The following is a 19554-nucleotide window of genomic DNA, read 5'->3' as shown; positions in this document are numbered from 1 at the left end:
TGTCAATTTCACTGTTTCTACAATTTGCATGCTGCTTTTCATGGCACTACAAGATAATCAGTCCCCTGATACAAAGCTATCACATTGCACTGTGCTCCTGACGGCAGAAGTGGCGCACGCCTGGAAAGTTGGCACAAGAACTGTGCCATTTTTACCTATTCCTTCTCCATTCTGTCTCCGTCTGGAGAAAGTGCTCAGCACAGATACGGGATCCCTCAGATATTCCTGTGCATACGCCATAGAGGTCTGAGATGGGAATACCCCTTTATGTTTCTTAGGATTGCCTACAAGAGAGATTAAAGGGGTCTCCTACACACATTTAATAGCCTGTGGACACCTTGCTACAGCTTTGCCTCTACAGGTTCCTTCATTACTGCAACACAGTAGCCTTGTGGAGTATTCAAAGCTATTAGTGAAGATATGGATGCAAATGAAGAATTATTGCAAATACAAAAGACCTGAAGATTATTTTTTATCGGTGTACATTCACATTTGCCTGTGATCAAGCTTTCTACTGTAAATACCGAATACAGCTGGAAACTTACATGCAGTTTTGTTGCCGTTTTCATGCTTTTTTTTTTTAAGGCAAAAAGGGATCCATCAGGAAGGAGAAGTGTACGTCCTTCCTTTATATTTCCCATGCCCTGCCAAAACGGAATGAAAAACTGACACAAAAACTGCACGGGTGACCCCTGCCTCATGCACACGACTGTATGTAATTTGCAGTCCGCAAATTGTGTATCTGCATTTTTTGCGTACTCATTTTCCGTCTGCATGTTGGGGCCAAGTATAAGACAAGTTCTATCTCTTTGAGCAGGGGCTCATGCACATGGCTGTTGCACCGCATACGGCAGGGGTCCGCAATACACAGGGCACCAGCCATGTGCACCCATTCAAGTCCGCAGAAGCACGGATCGGAACCCCACGGAAGCACTACGGTGTGCTTCCGTGGTGTTTCTGGCCGTGCCTCCGCACCGCAAAAAAGTAGTGCATGCACTAAATTTTTGCAGTGCGGACCGTCCGTATTAGGGATCGACCGATATTGATTTTTTAGGGCCGATACCGATACCGAAAATTTGTGAACTTTCAGGCCGATAGCCGATAATTTATACCGATATTCTGGGAATTTTCATTTTTGAGAAAAAAAAAAAATTCCTACACAAATCTGCTGAAAATTAATATGTTTATTGTTAATGTGTATTTTTTTTGTTTATTGTTAATGTGTATTTTTTTTTTATAAATCTTTTTCATTTATACTTAATATTTTTGTGTTTTTTTTTACTAACTTTTAACCCCCTTAGGGACTAGAACCCTTGTCCTATTCCCCCTGATAGATCTCTATCAGGGTGAATAGGATTTCACACTGTCCCTGCTGCTCTGTGCATAGTGCACACAGCAGCATGGAGCTGAACATGGCAGCCAGGGCTTCAATAGCGTCCTGGCTGCCATGGCAACCGATCGGAGCCCCAGGCTTACACAGCTGGGGCTCCGATCGGAGGAGCAGGGGAGAGGGGATCCTGTGGCCACTGCCACCAATGATTAATACTGGGTGGGTGGGGGGGGGCGCACTGCGCCACCAATGTTTTTACTATTGGCCGGGATTTGGATGGGGGTGGGGGGCGCACTGCGCCACCAATGATTAATACTGGGGGGCTTGGGGGGGCGCACTGCGCCACCAATGAAGATAAGTCTATCGATCATTCATATACAGGAGGCGGGAGCTGGCTGCAGAATCACATAGCCGGCTCCCGACCTCTATCAGCGGTAGCTGCGATCCGCGGCACCTGAGGAGTTAACTACCGCGGACCGCAGCTACTTGTCATAGAGGTCGGGAGCCGGCTATGTGATTCTGCAGCCAGCTCCCGCCTCCTGTATATGAATGATTGAGAGACTTATCTTCATTGGTGGCGCAGCGGCCACAGCCCCTCCCCTACTCTTATGTTCTATCCCCTCATTGGCGGCAGCGGCAGCAGCAGCACAGGGGGAGGAGACACTGCTTCCTTCTCCCCTGTGCTGCGGAGGGAACACAGAGAGCGCTGTCAGCAGCGCGTTCTGTGTTCCCCATACGTTATCGGTATATCGGCAAAATAGATGCCGATACCGATAACGTTCAAAATCCTCAATATCGGCCGATAATATCGGCCAAACCGATAATCGGTCGATCCCTAGTCCGTATGTTAAAGATAATACAAACGGATCAGTTCTGAACGGATGCATGTGGTTGTATTATCTAAACGCATGCGTTTGTGCAGATCCATGACGGGTCCGCACCAAATCAGAGTGTGAAAGTAGCCTTAGGCTACTTTTACACTTGCGGCAGTGTGATCCGGCAAGCAGTTTCGTCATCGGAACTGCCCGCCGGATCCGCCGATCTGGATGTGACTGAAAGCATTTGTGAGACGCATCCGGATGCGGATCCGTCTCACAAATGTATTGCAAGAACGGATCCGTCTCTCCGCTTGTCATGTGGACAGACGGATCCGTCTTTTTATCCGTATCTTTTTTCAATTTTTTTTACCAGTCTGCACATGCGCAGACCGGAAGGACAGATCCTGTATTCCGGTATTTTTAATGCTGGATCCGGCACTAATACATTCCTATGGGGAAAAATGCTGGATCCGGCATTCAGACAAGTCTTCAGTTTTTTCGCCGTAGATAAAACCGTAGCATGCTGCGGTTTTCTCTTTTGCCTGATCAGTCAAAATGACTGAACTGAAGACATCCTGATGCATCCTGAACGGATTGCTCTCCATTCAGAATGCATGGGGATATGCCTGATCAGTTCTTTTCCGGTATAGAGCCCCTGTGACGGAACTCTATGCCGGAAAAGAAAAACGCTAATGTGAAAGTATCCTTAGTGTCAGTGTTTGGTGAGTCAAAACCAAGTGAGGTTGAAACATTTCCCTTATACCTTATCTCTGTGTATCCTTCACTTCTGGTTTTGGCTCACAATCACTGATGGAAATCACTGATCAAACTCTGACGTATGAAAGTGCCCTTACACATAAAGTATGTTTGCCCTGCAACTGTGCTCAATATTAGCAATACGTAAATCCGAACTGTGGTTTTTTAGTAATTTAAAATATAAAATATAACATTACTACCACAAAGCAAAATGAATATAACATTAGGGGTTTTGCGAGATTTTCATACTGATAGCCTAAGCTCAGGATAGGTCATCAATATGAGATTAGTGGGGGTCTGACTCCCGGCACCCCCACTGATCAGCTGAGTGAAGAGGCTGGGGCACTCTGATGAGTTCTGTGTGTCACACAAAGATTTTATTGCAGATTTGTATTGAAAAGGGTGAGATCCGCACCAGAAATCGCACAAACAATAGACACGCTGCAGATTTCAAAATCTGCCCCATTGTGCTCACTTTACATCTGTTTTTGTCAGTTCCGTCAGAGATCCGTTATTTTAGACGGCAGAAACAGTCCTGCATGAAGCACTAAAATAACTGATCTCTGACAGAACCGACAAAAACGGATGCAACATGAGCACAACGGATGCTCAAAATAAAGGATCCGTTTTTTTCTGTTGTTCAGACGGATCAGAAGAACGGAAAACAAAACGGTGATGGGAACCCCCGTGAGAAAAATCAGCATGTTTGGTACCCAAACCCGAACTTCTTCACAGAAGTTCGGGTTTGGGATCGGTGTTGTGGAGATTGTATTATTTTCCCTTATAACATGGTTATAAGGTAAAATAATAGCATTCTTAATACAGAATGCATAGTACAATAGCGCTGGAGGGGTTAAAAAAAAATTTAAAAAAATTTAACTCACCTTAATCCACTTGCTCGCGCAGCCGGCATCTCTTCTGTCTTCTTCTTTGCTGTGCACAGGAACAGGACCTGTGGTGACGTCACTCCGGTCATCACATGGTCCATCACATGATCCATCACCATGGTAAAAGATCATGTGATGGACCATGTGATGACCAGAGTGACGTCACCACAGGTCCTGTTCCTGCACACAGCAAAGAAGAAGACAGAAGAGATGCCGGCTGCGCGAGCAAGTGGATTAAGGTGAGTTAAATTTATTTTTATTTTTTTTAACCCCTCCAGCGCTATTGTACTATGCATTCTGTATTAGGAATGCTATTATTTTCCCTTATAACCATGTTATAAGGGAAAATAATAATGATCGGGTCTCCATCCCCATAGTCTCCTAGCAACTGTGCGTGAAAATCGCACCGCATCCGCACTTGCTTGCCATTTTCACTCAGCCCCATTCACTTCTATGGGGCCTGCGTTGCGTGATAAACGCACAATATAGAGCATGCTGCAATTTTCACGCAACGCATAAGTGATGCGTGAAAATCACCGCTCGTGTGCACAGCCCTATAGAAATGAATGGGTCCGGATTCAGTGCGGGTGCAATGCGTTCACCTCATGCATTGCACCCACGCAGAAATCTCGCCCGTATGAACTCAGCCTTATACTTCTCTTTCCTGCTGGATCCACTTGTGGCTTTGGGTTCATGCACACAAATGTATGTTTTGTCCATGTCCGTTCCAGCCCGTATGTGGAACCATTAATTTCAATGGGGCTGCAAAAAAAAATATGGAACTGACTCCCTCCATTTTATTTTATTTTTTTCTTTGCAGATCTGCAAACTACATACGGTCGTGTGCATGTGCCCTTTGATTGAAAATCCTGCAGGCAGATCTGCTTCGAAACCTCCTCTAAAAAACTGAGTGGCTGCAATGTCTACTAGGGATCGACCGATTATCGGTTTTACCGATATTATCGGCCGATATTCAGTATTTTGACCGTTATCGGTATCGGCATCTATTTTGCCGATATTCCTATAACGTATTGGGAACCCAGATTGCGCTGCTCTCAGCGCTCTCCGTGTTCCCTCAGCAGCACAGGGGAGAAGGAAGCAGTGTCTCCCTCCCCCTGTGATGCTGCTGCCGCCAATGAGAGGAAGGAGGACAAAAGAAGGGGAGGGTCTGTGGCCGCTAATGAAGAGAAATCTCTCATTAATTCATATACAGGAGGCGGGAGCTGGCTGCAGAATCACATAGCCGGCTCCCGACCTCTATGACAAGTAGCTGCGATCTGCGGTAGTTAACCCCTCAGGTGCCGCGGATGACAGCTACCGCTCATAAGAGGTCGGGAGCCGGCTATGTGATTCTGCAGCCAGCTCCCGCCTCCTGTATATGAATTAATGAGAGATTTCTCTTCATTGGTGGCGCAAGCCCCCCAGTATTAATCGATGGTGACGCAGTGTGCCCCCCACCCCCATCCTAGTATTAAAAACATTGGTGGCGCAGTGCGCCGCCCCCCCCCCCCCCCCCCCCACCCCAGTATTAATCATTGGTGGCAGTGGCCACAGGATCCCCTCTCCCCTGCTCCTCCGATCGGAGCCCCAGCAGTGTAATCCTGGGGCTACGATCGGTTACCATGGCAGCCAGGACGCTATTGAAGCCCTGGCTGCCATGGTAAGCTCCATGCTGCTGTGTGCACAAAGCCCAGAGCAGCAGGGACAAGGGTTCTAGTCCCTAAGGGGGCTAAAAGTTAGTAAAAAAAAAACACCAATATGAAGTATAAATGAAAGAAAAATAAAAAAAATAAAAAAAAATACCCGTTAACAATAAACATATTAATTTTCAGCAGATTTGTGTAGGAATTTTTATTTTTTTCAAAAATTAAAATTACCAGAATATCGGTATAAATTATCGGCTATCGGCCTGAAAGTTCACAAATTATCGGTATCGGTCCTAAAAAATCAATATCAGTCAATCCCTAATGTCTACCCATAGCATGAATGATGTACAAATACACACAAGTGATATTATATTCTGGTCTACTAAGTGAAGGCGTTCTCACTCATGTTCACAGGTCAGTCATTATATAAGAGGCAACTCTCAATAAAAACAGATGAAGCAGCCGTCTATCCTGCCGGCAGAGGAAGTTGCAGCTGGAGAAGGAGGCTGCGTTGGACATAGTGTAATGTACTTCCTGTTCACTGTCTGTGTAATCGATGAAATAATGCCGGGTTCTTCCTTGTCTACATAACTTTGGTATAACACAAACTCTACACTTAAAGGGGTTTTCTGAGACTTAAATACTGATGACCTATCCTAAGGGTAGGTCATCAGTAGGGATGAGCGAAACATCCGAAATCGATTTGCATAAAACTTAGTTTCAAAACTGTATGGGTGAAGCGCTCCGTACAGTATCAGAATGTATTGGCTCCTATGAGCTGAAGTTATTACTTTGCGCGAGACTTCGCGTAATAACTTCATAAATTGATTTCTACTGTAAAAAAAACATTTCCCGAACTCTGATTCGGTTCCAAGTGGTACATTGGAACCGAACCCGAGTTCGGTAACAGGTTTTTAACAGTAGAAATTAATTTCATCCAAAGTCGATTCGCTCATCCCTAGTCATCAGTACCTGATCGGTGGCGGTCTGACACCTGGGACCCCCACCATCAGCTGTTTGAGAAGGCAGTAGTGCTCCTGTGACCATCATGGCCTTCTCTCAGCTCACCAAGCACAGCACTTTACATTGTATAGCGGCTGTGGTGGCATCGCGCTCAGCCCCATTCACTTCTATGTGATGTGAACATGTCGTCACTGGCCTAGGGAAAGCTGAGAGAAGGCCGCGGAGCTACTACGAAAGCTGCTTCCTTCTCAAATAACTGCTTTTCGGGGGCCTGAGTGTAGGACCCCCACCGATCAGATTTATTTAAGTCTTGTGAAACCCCTTTAAAAGGGATCTTCCACCTTATAGTGAAGGCAGGTTACTAGCATATGCCATCACTTTATCAGAGGAGGTACATTCTCTGGAACCCCTATGATCTTGAGAATAAAGGGGCTGTAGCACCAGGGTACACTGATGCTCCAGACCACCCAGTTGTGCAGCCTGCCCCTGTCACTTTAAGGCTTCTTTCACACGGGCATTCCGGATTTGCTCCAGATGCGTCACATGTGCATTGCGGGAAAACCGCGCGAGTAGGCACGCAATTGCAGTCAGTTTTGACTGCGATTGCATTCCGATGTTCAGTTTTGCACGCAACATGAGAAAAAACTTAATGTGGTACCCAGACCCAAACCCGGACTTCTTCACTAAAGTTTGGGTTAGGTGTTCTATTAATTTTATTATTTTCCCTTATAACATGGTTATAAAGGAAAATAATAGCATTCTGAATACATAATGCTTACTAAAATGTTGCTTGAGGGGTTAAAAAAACTAAAATAAAAATTAACTCACCTCATCCACTTGTTTGCGCAGCCGGCATAGTCCTCTTTCTTCTTCTTCGAGGACCTGCAAAAGGACCTTTGATGATGTAATCGCGCTCACCACGTGGTGAGTTGGTGACGTCAGCGCAGAAGGGTCTTCACGCAGCCCTATTCATTTCTATGGGGCCTGTGTTGCATGAAAAACACTGAATATAGAACATGCTGCGATTTTCACGCAACGCACAGGTGATGCGTGAAAATTACCGCTCACCTGCACAGCCCCATTGAAGTGAAAAGGGCCGGACTCAGTGCGGGTGCAATACGTTCACCTCACGCATTGCACCCGAGCGGAATTCTCGCCCGTGTGAAAGGGGCCTAAAGCCACCTGTACGAATTTCCATGTGGATTTATGGACTTTCCTACAGCCTTCCTATATCCACACCAAAATTCGCAATTTCTAACAGCGGTTTTTGGTGTGGATTTCATGCAGTTTTGCCGCAGATCTGACCCTTGATTGGAAAAGGGTGAAATCCGCAGCTAAAACTGCAAACATACTTGATTTGGAAATCCACACAGCAGGTCAATTTCCGCATGGAAACAATCTACAAAGTGGACAGGAGATTTATGTAACCTCATACACTTTGCTGGTACTGCGGTTTTTCTGAGCGGCAATCCACACAGAAAAACTGCACGTATTCCGCATTGTGTGCAGGGGGCCTAATGGAGCTATATCCCCAGCAATAACAGTGACGGGGACACCAGGCTGAAGCCAGTCATACCGTGATGGCATGTCCTAGCAATGTGCCATCGCTTTATCAGATGGGAATAACCTTTAATGTGGGAAGCTGATCGCTCTGTAGAGAGTATATTCTCCACTGAGTGGCGCTCTGCTGTTTTACATATGGCGCAGTAAGTTTAATAATTCTGTAAATACCATCCATACTTGCCAACTTTCATAAGTTGCCCTTCGAGAGAACCCAGCTTTTTTTTTGCCAGGGCAGATGAGTATCCCAGGCTACTTTCACATTAGCGTTTTGCTGGATCCGGCAGGTCTCAGCAAAAACGCATCTGCATCCGGCATGAGCGGATCCAGTTGTATTATCTTTAACATAGCCAAGACGGATCCGTCATGAACTCTATTGAAAGTCAATGGGGGACGGATCCGTTTTTTATTGTGTCAGAGTTAAACAGATCATTGACTTGCATTGTGGGTCATGACGGATCCATCTTGCTCCGCACCACATAATGGAAAGAAAACCGTACCTTGCTGTGGTTTGCTCTTCGGTCTGGGAACTAGGGATCGACCGATTATCGGTTTTACCGATATTATCGGCCGATATTGAGGATTTTGAACGTTATCGGTATCGGCATCTATTTTGCCGATATACCGATAACGTATTGGGAACACAGAACGTGCTGCTCTCAGCGCTCTCTGTGTTCCCTCCGCAGCACAGGGGAGAAGGAAGCAGTGTCTCCCTCCCCCTGTGCTGCTGCTGCCGCCAATTAGAGGAGAGAGGACAAAAGAAGGGGCGGGGCTGTGGCCGCTGCGCCACCAATGAAGATGAGTCTTTCATTAATTCATATACAGGAGGCGGGAGCTGGCTGCAGAATCACATAGCCGGCTCCCGACCTCTATGAACGGTAGCTGCGGTCCGCGGTAGTTAACCCCTTAGGTGCCGCGGATCGCAGCTACCGCTCATAGAGGTCGGGAGCCGGCTATGTGATTCTGCAGCCAGCTCCCGCCTCCTGTATATGAATGAGAGACTTATCTTCATTGGTGGCGCGGTGCGCCCCCCCCAAGCCCCCCAGTATTAATCATTGGTGGCGCAGTGCGCCCCCCACCCCCATAGTAAAAACATTGGTGGCGCAGTGCGTCCCCCCCCCCCCAGTATTAATCATTGGTGGCAGTGGCCACAGGGTCCCCTCTCCCCTGCTCCTCCGATCGGAGCCCCAGCAGTGTAATCCTGGGGCTACGATCGGTTACCATGGCAGCCAGGACGCTATTAAAGCCCTGGCTGCCATGGTAAGCTCCATGCTGCTGCGTGCACAAAGCACAGAGCAGCAGGGACATTGTGAGATCCTATTCACCCTGATAGAGATCTATCAGGGTGAATAGGACAAGGGTTCTAGTCCCTAAGGGGGCTAAAAGTTAGTAAAAAAAAAAAACACTAAAATATTAAGTATAAATGAAAAAGATTTACAAAAAAAAATAAAAAATACACGTTAACAATAAACATATTAATTTTCAGCAGATTTGTGTAGGAAATTATTTTTTTCTCAAAAATAAAAATACCCAGAATATCGGTATAAATTATCGGCTATCGGCCTGAAAGTTCACAAATTATCGGTATCGGCCCTAAAAAATCAATATCGGTCGATTCCTACTGGGAACGCAACCATACGGAAGAGAATGCATTTTGATGCACTCCGTTCTGTTCAGTTACGTTTTGTCGCCATTGACAATAAATGGGAACAAATGGAAGCGTTTTTCTCCGGTATTGAGATCCTATGATGGATCTCCATACCGGAAAATAGAAACGCTAGTGTGAAAGTAGCCTAACACACAGTTAATAATCATAGAGGACTGCTTTCCAGAAGAAAGCAGTCCCCTATATGGCGCCTGCGAAATTTGCAACATCCTGGAGTCCGCGAGACCTCTCCTTTTTCTGGGAGCCTTCCAGACGTTTCGGGAGAGATGGCGAGTATGGTAAATACACTGCTTCAGTTTCCTCACAAACACATTACCGGTATATCCCAGGTCCACACTCTGATGGTTAGAAACAAGCTTGTCGCCTGTTCACACAGCAGTGCCGGCTTATATGTGATTTTCTGATCTCCGCAGTTTAAGGGCTCGTTCCCACGAACTTGCGATGCCCATTGCCATATTACGGACCGCATTTGCGGATCTGCAATACACGGGCACCGTTCCGTGGCCATTCCGCATCACGGATGCGGGCCCATTCATTTCAATGGGTCCGCAAATCCGGAGATGTGGAACACAACACTACGGAAGAACTACAGAGTGCTTTCTGGGGTTCCGTTCCGTGCTTCCGCAACGCAAAAAGATAGAACTTGCTCTATCTTTTTGCGGAATGGAAGGATCACGGACCCATTCAAGTGAACGGGTCTGCGATCCCCATGCAATGCACCTGCCCCACGGACAGTGCCCGTGCAATTTGCGGTCCACAGCACGGGCATGGGCTCCTAATGCCGTCTGCACACGAATGCAGGTGAAAGCACATTAGATGCACATAAATTGCTGTGCAGATTTATGTGCGTTTCTGCAGAATATCCGCACCAAAATCCATAATATCTAATTGCGGGTTTTAGTGAGGATTTGCCGCAGATTTTACCCTTCAACTGAAAATCGTGAAATCCGTAGTTTCTGATGTACACTTTTTCAAATCTGCACAGCACGTCAATTTCCACACAGAAAAAATCCACAAAAAAAAAAAAAAAGTGTACATCAGAAACTTTGCTGGTACTGTACTATTATAAAACCGCACGTATTCCGCAACGTGTGCAGGTGACCTAAACCTTCAGACGCCGCAGCCAATAAAGACCACAGTATCTGAGCTCCCCCCGTCCTCCAATCAGCATCCCACAAACACGATTGCAGGGTGCCATGTATTTGCCATGAATGGCGGCCGGCGATTTTCCAAAGGGCACCCAACCAGCCATCTCCCAGCCACTATTACATACATCAGTATTGCAATGTGTAGTACAAGCAATTAAAAGATTAATGATTCACAGAAAAATGTAAAAAAAAAAAAAAAAAGTTTTTCAAACTATTAAAAAATAATCATAAATAGTATTTCATTTCCACATCTGTAAATGATCAAATATTAAACAAATAATTTAATTTAAAAAAATTAAATATAATTAGTATTTCCACATCCGTAAATGATCCAATCTATTAAAATATACCAATATTTTTAAGCCAAGAAAGTGCCAGAGTTGTTTTTTTGTCACCTCATCTCCACAAAATTATCAAAAGGTTCTTTGTATCCCAACAAAATGGTATTGATAAAAACTATAGCTCTCCCCACAAAACATGATCCCCCACACAGCTCCATCAGCAGAAAAAAGTTATGGGTGTCAGAAAATCCTGATGTCCTGCAGACTAAAGTCAAAATCTCATAATCGGGGTACTTTCACACTAGCGTTATTCTTTTCCGGTATTGAAATCCGGTAAAGGGTCTCAATACCGGAAAAAAACGCTTCCGATTTGTCCCAGTGCATTCTGAATGGAAAGCAATCAGTTTAGTATGCATCAGGATGTCTTCCGTTCTGTCCCTTGTACGGTATTTGACCGAACAAAATTCCGAAACACTACCGCACTTGCCATTGAAATGTATTATTGCCAGATACGGTACCAAGTGTTCCGGAAATTGCTGCATCGCCTGATCTCCGGTCTGTGCAGTTCTTTCTAGCTTTGAAAAAAAAAAAATACTGGATCCGTTATTCCGGATGACAACAGAAAGACGGATCCGGTATTGCAATAATTAAGTCTAACGTTCTGGAAAAAAAGATATCCGTTTGCATACAGATTTCCGGACCCGGCAGGCAGTTCCAGCAACGAAACTTCCTGCCGGATTATAACAACGCTAGTGTGAAAGTAACCTTAGTCGGCTTTCACATGATTTCACATGATTTTGTCGCAGACTGAAAATCAGTTCCAATCTGAGTGGGGTTGTTTTGGCGAGAAGAACATGGATTTCTGTAAACCTCATCCAAGTGAATGGAACGGATATCAGTCACAGGCCCTCATGTGGCTATGTCAGAATAATAATGTTGGAAAATTAAAAGTTATGGCTCCTGAAAAGCAAAGATAAAATAATTAAAAGGAAAAGCGTTCTGAGCCTTAAAGGGGTATTCCCATATTAAGCACTTGCGGGATATGCCAGATAGGAGGGAGTCCCAGAGGTGGGACCTGCACCTGTCTCCCCCATAGTGATGGAGAGCAGACTGCACAAGCACGGCCCCCCTCCATTCACCTCTATGGGAGTTCCCAAAACAGCTCACATCACGTTTTTGCTATCTGTTTAACATATACGTTGGGAAAAATGGATACAAACGCGCAGCACACCATGCTTTTCTATCCAGCAGAGCCTTGTAACAAAAACGTATACGTTAATGTATCCTTTTTTTTACAATGGAACTCTATGGTGAAGGGATGCCACTGTATGCCATCCGTTCAACGTATACGTTTTTTGTATACATTAAACATATGGGAAAAACGTGGTGTGAACCCAGCCTAAGGCTCCTGCAAGAAGCTTCGCCGGATTGGCTATTTCCGGCAGTCCAACAGTGGTGGAGAGGCTGCCGTGCAGGCACAATGTGCACTCTCATCCACTGCTATGACACTTCCGGAAGTAGCTAGGCTCGCTTACCCTGCTGTTTTCGGAAATCCCATAGCAGCGAATGGAGAGCCCACTGCAGTTGCGCAGCATGCTCTCCTTCAATTTGGCAGGCCCCATTCTAAAGACAGAGTCCCAGAGGTGGGACCTGCACCTATTTGACTTTGATGGCATATCCCAGCGATATGCCAATGTGTGAGATGGGCAAAGCCCTTTAACTAGCAAACCAGACTGCGACCTTAAGGCCCCTTTCACACGGGCGAGTATTCTGCGTGGGTGCAATGCGTGATGTGAACGCATTGCACCCGCACTGAATCCGGACCCATTCATTTCTATGGGGCTGTGCACATGAGTTGCGTGAAAATCACAGCATGTTATATATTGTGCGTTTTTCACGCAACGCAGGCCCCATAGAAGTGAATGGGGCTGCGTGAAAATCATAAGCAAGTGCGGATGTGGTGCAATTTCACGCACGGTTGCTAGGAGACGATCGGGATGGGGACCCGATCATTATTATTTTCCCTTATAACATGGTTATAATGGAAAATAATAGCATTCTGAATACACGTGCAAAACGCATTAAAACGCTTTGCACTCGCGCTGAAAAATCGCGCATCTTATCGGGCCCTCACACGCCACGCTCATGTTAAAGAGGCCTAAGGGGTTAAAGAGGTTGTCTCACTTCAGCAAAGGGCATTTTTCAAGTAGAGAAAGTTAATACCAGCCACTTACTAATGTATTGTTTTTATCCATATTGCCTCCTTTGCTGGCTGGATTCATTTTTTCATCACATTATACTGTGCTTGTATCCAGGGGTTATGACCACCCTGCAAACCAGCAGAGGTGGTCGCGCTTGCAAACTATAGGAAAAAGTGCTGTCCTCTCTGGTGGCCAAGACCGTTAGAGCTCACATAGGCTAGTGTTTTATTCTATATTGTGCAAGCACGGCCACCACTGCTGGATTGCAGGGTGGTCGTAACCATGGAAATGATCAGCGTATAATGTGATGGAAAAATGAATCCAGCCAGCAAAGGAGGCAATATGGACAATCACAATACATTGGTAAGAGTCTCTTATTAACTTCCTCTACATAATAAATGCCACTTACTGAAGTGAGACAGCCCCTTTAAGCAAGCTATAAAACGGAAAAATATCTCAGTGGCGTGACACATCAATATAACTAAATATCTGACATCTTAGAACTTAGAAATTCATACTAAGGACTCATGCACAGGACTGTTGGCTGTTTTGCGGTCCGCATATTGCAGATCCGCAAAACACGGATACCGGCCGTGTGCATTTCGCGGAACGAAACGGCCGGCCCCTAATAGAACAATCCTATCCTTATCCGTAATGCGGACAAGAATAAGACATGTTCTATCATTTTGCGGACGGCATGGAATGGACGTAGTGCTGCCCACATCTTTTGTGGTCCCATTGAAGTGAGTTGGTCCTTTTCCGACCGGCAAGATTGGATGCAGACCAAAACCAGTCGTGTGTATAAGCCTTAACTCCCAGACCACCTAATCCATCTTCCAAAAAAATACCATAGTTCATGAAATGCCTCTACAGTGCCCAGACACAGATGACCCTAGAGTGCCAGCCACAGACGCCCCTAGAGTGCCAGCCACAGACGCCGCTAGAGTGCCAGCCACAGACGCCCCTAGAGTGCCAGCCACAGACGCCGCTAGAGTGCCAGCCACAGACGCCCCTAAAGTGCCAGCCACAGACGCCCCTAGAGTGCCAGCCACAGACGCCCCTAGATTGCCAGCCACAGACGCACCTAGAGTGCCAGCCACAAACGCCCCTAGAGTGCAAGCCGCAGACACCCCTAGAGTGCCAGCCACAGATGCCCTAGAGTGCCAGCCACAGACGCCCTAGAGTGCCAGCCACAGACGCCCCTAGAGTGCCAGCCACAGACGCCCCTAGAGTGCCAGCCACAGACGCCCCTAGAGTGCCAGCCACAGACGCCCATAGAGTGCCAGCCACAGACGCCCATAGAGTGCCAGCCACAGACGCCCATAGAGTGCCAGCCACAGACGCCCATAGAGTGCCAGCCACAGACGCCCCTAGAGTGCCAGCCACAGACGCCCCTAGATTGCCAGCCACAGACGCACCTAGAGTGCCAGCTGCAGACGCCCCTAGAGTGCAAGCCGCAGACACCCCTAGAGTGCCAGCCACAGACGCCCTAGAGTGCCAGCCACAGACGCCCCTAGAGTGCCAGCCACAGACGCCCCTAGAGTGCCAGCCACAGACGCCGCTAGAGTGCCAGCCACAGACGCCCCTAGAGTGCCAGCCACAGACGCCCTAGAGTGCCAGCCACAGACGCCCATAGAGTGCCAGCCGCAGACGTCCCTACAGTGCAAGCCACAGACCACTCTACAGTGTGCCAGGTACAGGTGTCCCTAGTGGCAGTTACAAATGCCCTTAAACAGTACCAAAGTACCCCTGAGTACTCAGTATTGCAATGTGTCAGCATCAGCAGCCTGCCACAACTGCCCCTCACAGTGCCCGCTAGATCTCCTCTTCTACCAGCGTAACCTGAGGGCAGCAGGAAGCGACTAACACCACACTGGATCCAGTACACTGGGAGCACAACACTACTGGTATACTGGGAGCAGTACTGGTATACTGGGAGCAGTAGTGGTGTGGTACAGCTAGCTGCTCTTCTACCTACTGCACGCTAAAGCTCAGAACAATACACCTCAGACTGCGACATTTCTGCGCCCATTCCTCCTGGAGCCAGTAATGTCAGGTGCAGCCACACCGGGTGCTGTCACTGTACCTTGCCCGGGGCTCCTGGTGCTGCTGTGCCGGGCACTGGGTGCTGCCACCCTCTCCTCTCCGCTGCTGGTTCAGAGATGCCGCTGCGGAAGTGTGAGCTCGGGTCTTCCCTCCAGCCGGGGCGGTCACATGGTCTCTGCACCCTGCCACCCCAGACTGAGAGCAGCTCTCCTCCGACAGCCTGTGGCCAGCGCCCGGGGCTCCTACAGATGCTGAGGTGTCAGGTGTCGGGCTAGTGGTGCAACAGGTGCAGCTAGAAGCCCACTGCCAGGACTGACGTGCAACAGCGCCACCTAGCGGCTCTACACGTGACTGACCAAGCCTCCTTAGATGCATGGCCCCAGGCTGCAGACCAGGAAATAGTCAAAAAGAAGAAAAGGGGCGAAAAATCAGTATTTACAGTATTTATTCTCTTCACAATGTATACAGCTCTCTCTGTATACACAGTCATAATGGGAAGGCTGTCAATCACTGATAGGACCGACTCCTGGACTTCAAAGCTAAGAATGAGCAGGGATATAAATGAGTGAAATACAAGTTAGGCTACATTCACAAGACAGCGAAAAACGTCCATCCAAAAGATCCTGTTCTGTCAAGTCTTCAGTAGGCAGCCTGGCTATCCCCTCAACACCAGGCTGTGAGACCACCTGCCTGGGAGGGGACTGCCGGCGCCCACTTACTCCATAGCTCTGGTCCCTTGACGGCGAGTAAGCCATCCTCGGCCACTTCCTTCTTCTTGAAGTGCTCGCCGGCGCTTCTTGATGACGAGGCCCGCCCTGCTGCCTCACTTCCAGGTTTGCGCTGGGCACGCACTCTCCGCTGAGCTCCGGCTCTGCGAAGATCTTCTGCGCCGCTCCTTCTCCTGAGTCGCGACGCCTCTTCCTTCTTCCGAAGATCGTGATGCAGGCCCCCTCCTCCTCCAGCTCCGGAGCTGCCTCCACCAGACAACTGCGCAGCCATCCTCCCCACCAACGGCATTAGCTCTTCTGATGATCTGGCTGAGCAGTTCTTTCATGGTGCTCCACTTCTAACGCCGCTGGAACGCAGTTGACCGCGATGTCTTCTTTCTTTTTTCAGCCGGGAACACTGCCGCTTCTTCAAGCCGCAGGCCAATTTTCTCAGCTCGCCGCCTTCACCTCTTCTGCCGCTGCTGTCTCCTCCGCCGCTGTCTCTTCTGCTGCCGCCTCTTCGCACCGCAGGGGATAGACATTCTTCTTGCTTGATCTTCAGGCACAGACAGCGCACCCCAAGGTGAGTGCCTCCATAAATACCCCAAATTCCCGCCAAAAATGCAGCTTAACCAATCACAGAACTGGTTAAAAATAGCCCACTGCCCAGCAACTGGACAGCAACCACCCTGACCAATCAAAAGGCTGTCCTGTTGCAGGCTAACTTAAACCTGAGGAAAAATTGGAGAAAACAGAAAAAAGGTGGGGGGGGGGGACCACCACATAACTGTATCTCAATGACATCATGAGGGGCGAAATGCCAAATTTTTGGCCCCTGTCATTCTGAATGGAAAACGATCCGCTCATAATGGATCAGTTTGCCTCCGTTCAGTCACCATTCCGCTTTAGAGGCGGACACCAAAACACTGCCTGCAGCGTTTTGGTGTCCGCCTGACGAAACTGAGCCAAACAAATCCGTCCTGGCACACAATGTAAGTCAATGGGGACGGATTCGTTTTCTCTGACACAATCTGGCACAATAGAAAATGGATCCATCCCCCATTGACTTTCAATGGTGTTCAATACGGACCCGTCATGGCTATAGAAGACATAATACAACTTGATCCATTCATGACGGATGCATGTGGTTGTCCTGTCTATTAAGTTTGAGACAGAACGCCAAAGGAATTATTTCAAAAACTGCTTTTATTCATTCAAATTTCAACACCAGTGGAACATTTATTACAACATTTCGGGCCCAATTTTGGTGCCCTTCTTCAGGCTATGTCTGAGGGAGTTCGGATTCAAGGCATGCAGGTTGTATTATTGTAACGGAAGCGTTTTTGCAGATCCATGACGGATCTGCAAAAAACTCTAGTGTGAAAGTAGCCTTACAGCTAATGAAAACCCCAAAGTTTTTCATTAGCTGTATGATTCATGTAATGAATATAATCTATACTAATAAAAGCCCTGTGTACGTGCTCAGGGCTGTTGTCCGTGCGTGTGTGCCGATTAGTGAAGTGCGCATGCGCGGCGCACAAACCAATCAGCACACACTCCACACACACAGCAGGGACCGCCCAAAGCACCGCGCCACCGGCCAATAAAAACACGACGCATCACCCGTGCTCAGGGCTGTTGTCCGTGCGTGTGTGCCGATTAGGCTACTTTCACACCTGCACTGTGTACATAACTGCCCCCTGCAGGGGGCTGTGATCCGCACAATTAACCCCTCAGGTGCCGCACCTTAGGGGTTAATTGTGCAGATCTCAGCCCCCTGATTGGGTGCTGCCAGGCAGCAGGGGCCAGACCCCCCTCCTTCCCCAGTATTAAAAGCATTGGTGGCCAGTGCGGCCCCCCCCCCCCTCCCTCCCCAGTATTAAAAGCATTGGTGGCAGTGGCCACAGGCTAACAACCCCCCTCCCCCCCATCATCGGTGGCAGCGGAGCGGAATTTCCGATCAGAGTCCCAGTTTAATCGCTGGGGCTCCGATCGGTTATCATGGCAGCCAGGACGCTACTGCAGTCCTGGCTGCCATGGTTACTTAGTGTGGCGAAACCAACCTCGCCACTGGGTTTTGGAGGGGCCTGGCTACCAGCCTCTTGCGCCAGGATTATGGGCCCTCTCATCAGCGAGGCTTCCTTTGTTCACAAAGGACTTGTACTAACTTGAACCCCTGGTCTAATTCGTGCCATTTTGGGAGGTTACATGACTATGTGTATTGAAAAGGGTGGGACATTGTATACGTTGAGTAGTGAGGTCTGTTTCATTGTCTCTCTGTGTGTATTGGCGATGTCCTTTGTCCTGAGAGATAATTGAATTACGTCTCAGTTGTCTCCAGGACAGAGGACATTGTGTATTCTCCTGCCTGTGATTGCATCAACCCAGAGTGAGGTAATTGTATCGCGGGCAGAGAGGAGGATTTTGTGTGGGAGTGTATTGTACGTGGTTATTGGCTGTTTTTACAAAACCCTGTGGGTGGTAACCTTGTTGGAAAATGTGTATAAATCAATGCTTGTGTGTTCAAATAAAGAGTTCCTGTTTTACCCTTTACCATGTTGAGGCTGGTGTTTGGGTAACTGATCAACACTGGGGGATTGCTATACGCTGAAGATTTGCTATACTTCCCTGGCATAACTACTAGCTCTTGTAAAAGCTGTTCCTGCTCTCGGGATGTGGGAGAGGTTCACCCACTGGAGCCTGGAGCCTTGTCGTAGGTCCAGGGTGGGTAGGAGACGGTGAGACCTCAACCAAGCTTCGGCGGTTCGTGGGGTCTGCAGCGCTTACGGTGTCAAGTGGAGTGCTTGGGGACCTCTGGAAGCACTAGGAGCATCTATCAACGGAGGTACCCAGTCGGGATGCTAGGGGATCCGTTACACTTAGCTTATACTTACATGCGCTGTCTGTGGCCGGCCAGCGCTCCTCCTACTGGTAAGTGACAGGTCTGTGCGACCAGATCTACAGATCTACAAACAGACACAACACATTTATCAACAGCCACACAGGAGAGGATAAATGATATAAGAGAAAGACAAAAACGTAAGAGACATGCTGAAAGAGAAAAAGCTAGGAGAGCAAGTCTTACATCAAAAGAATGACAATTACAATGTTTGCGGCAAGCACAATTACAGAGACTGGCCTGAAGTAAACGAGTGGAAAATAACAAATCCCGGGCAACAATAGAAAGAATGGCAATGATAAATTATATAGTTAATATTAATGAGGGTAACATTATACCCCACACATGTGGAGATTTAAATCAGATATGCAATTTTTGTCAAGCAAAACATTTTGAAGGAGAAAGACCATCTGATCAAAAATGTACACAGTGTTGCTCAAAAGGAAAAGTAAATCTTCAACCAATTGGAACAAATCCATTTATACAGCAGCTTATGATGGGTCAGCATCATTACAGCAAAAATTTCATGCAAAATATAAGGTCAATAAATAGTGCTCTAGCATTTGCATCTATGGGAGCTAACATTAGTCCGCCTTCTGGCTATGGGCCATACTGTTTTCGAATCCATGGTTCGATTTGTCACAGA

General features: G+C 47.5%; 1 protein-coding gene across 2 annotated transcripts in view; it reads right to left on the bottom strand.

Annotated features, from left to right (window-relative positions):
• The window catches only part of TEC (tec protein tyrosine kinase), a 183244-nt gene extending 167647 nt beyond the window's left edge, over positions 1–15597 (bottom strand). Inside the window, exon 1 of one of the 2 annotated variants that reach the window (XM_040418902.1) lies at positions 15343–15597. The gene's annotated coding sequence lies outside the window, so the exon portion shown is untranslated. Of the gene's footprint in view, positions 1–15234 lie in introns of both variants that reach the window. The other variant, XM_040418901.1, reaches the window with a different exon arrangement.
• Positions 15598–19554: the final 3957 nt, after the last annotated feature.

The sequence above is a fragment of the Bufo bufo genome, chromosome 2, assembly GCF_905171765.1.
Source record: "Bufo bufo chromosome 2, aBufBuf1.1, whole genome shotgun sequence".
NCBI lineage: Eukaryota > Metazoa > Chordata > Amphibia > Anura > Bufonidae > Bufo > Bufo bufo.
The sequence above is the reverse complement of the archived record's forward strand: the minus strand, read 5'-3'. Positions and strand labels throughout refer to the sequence as shown.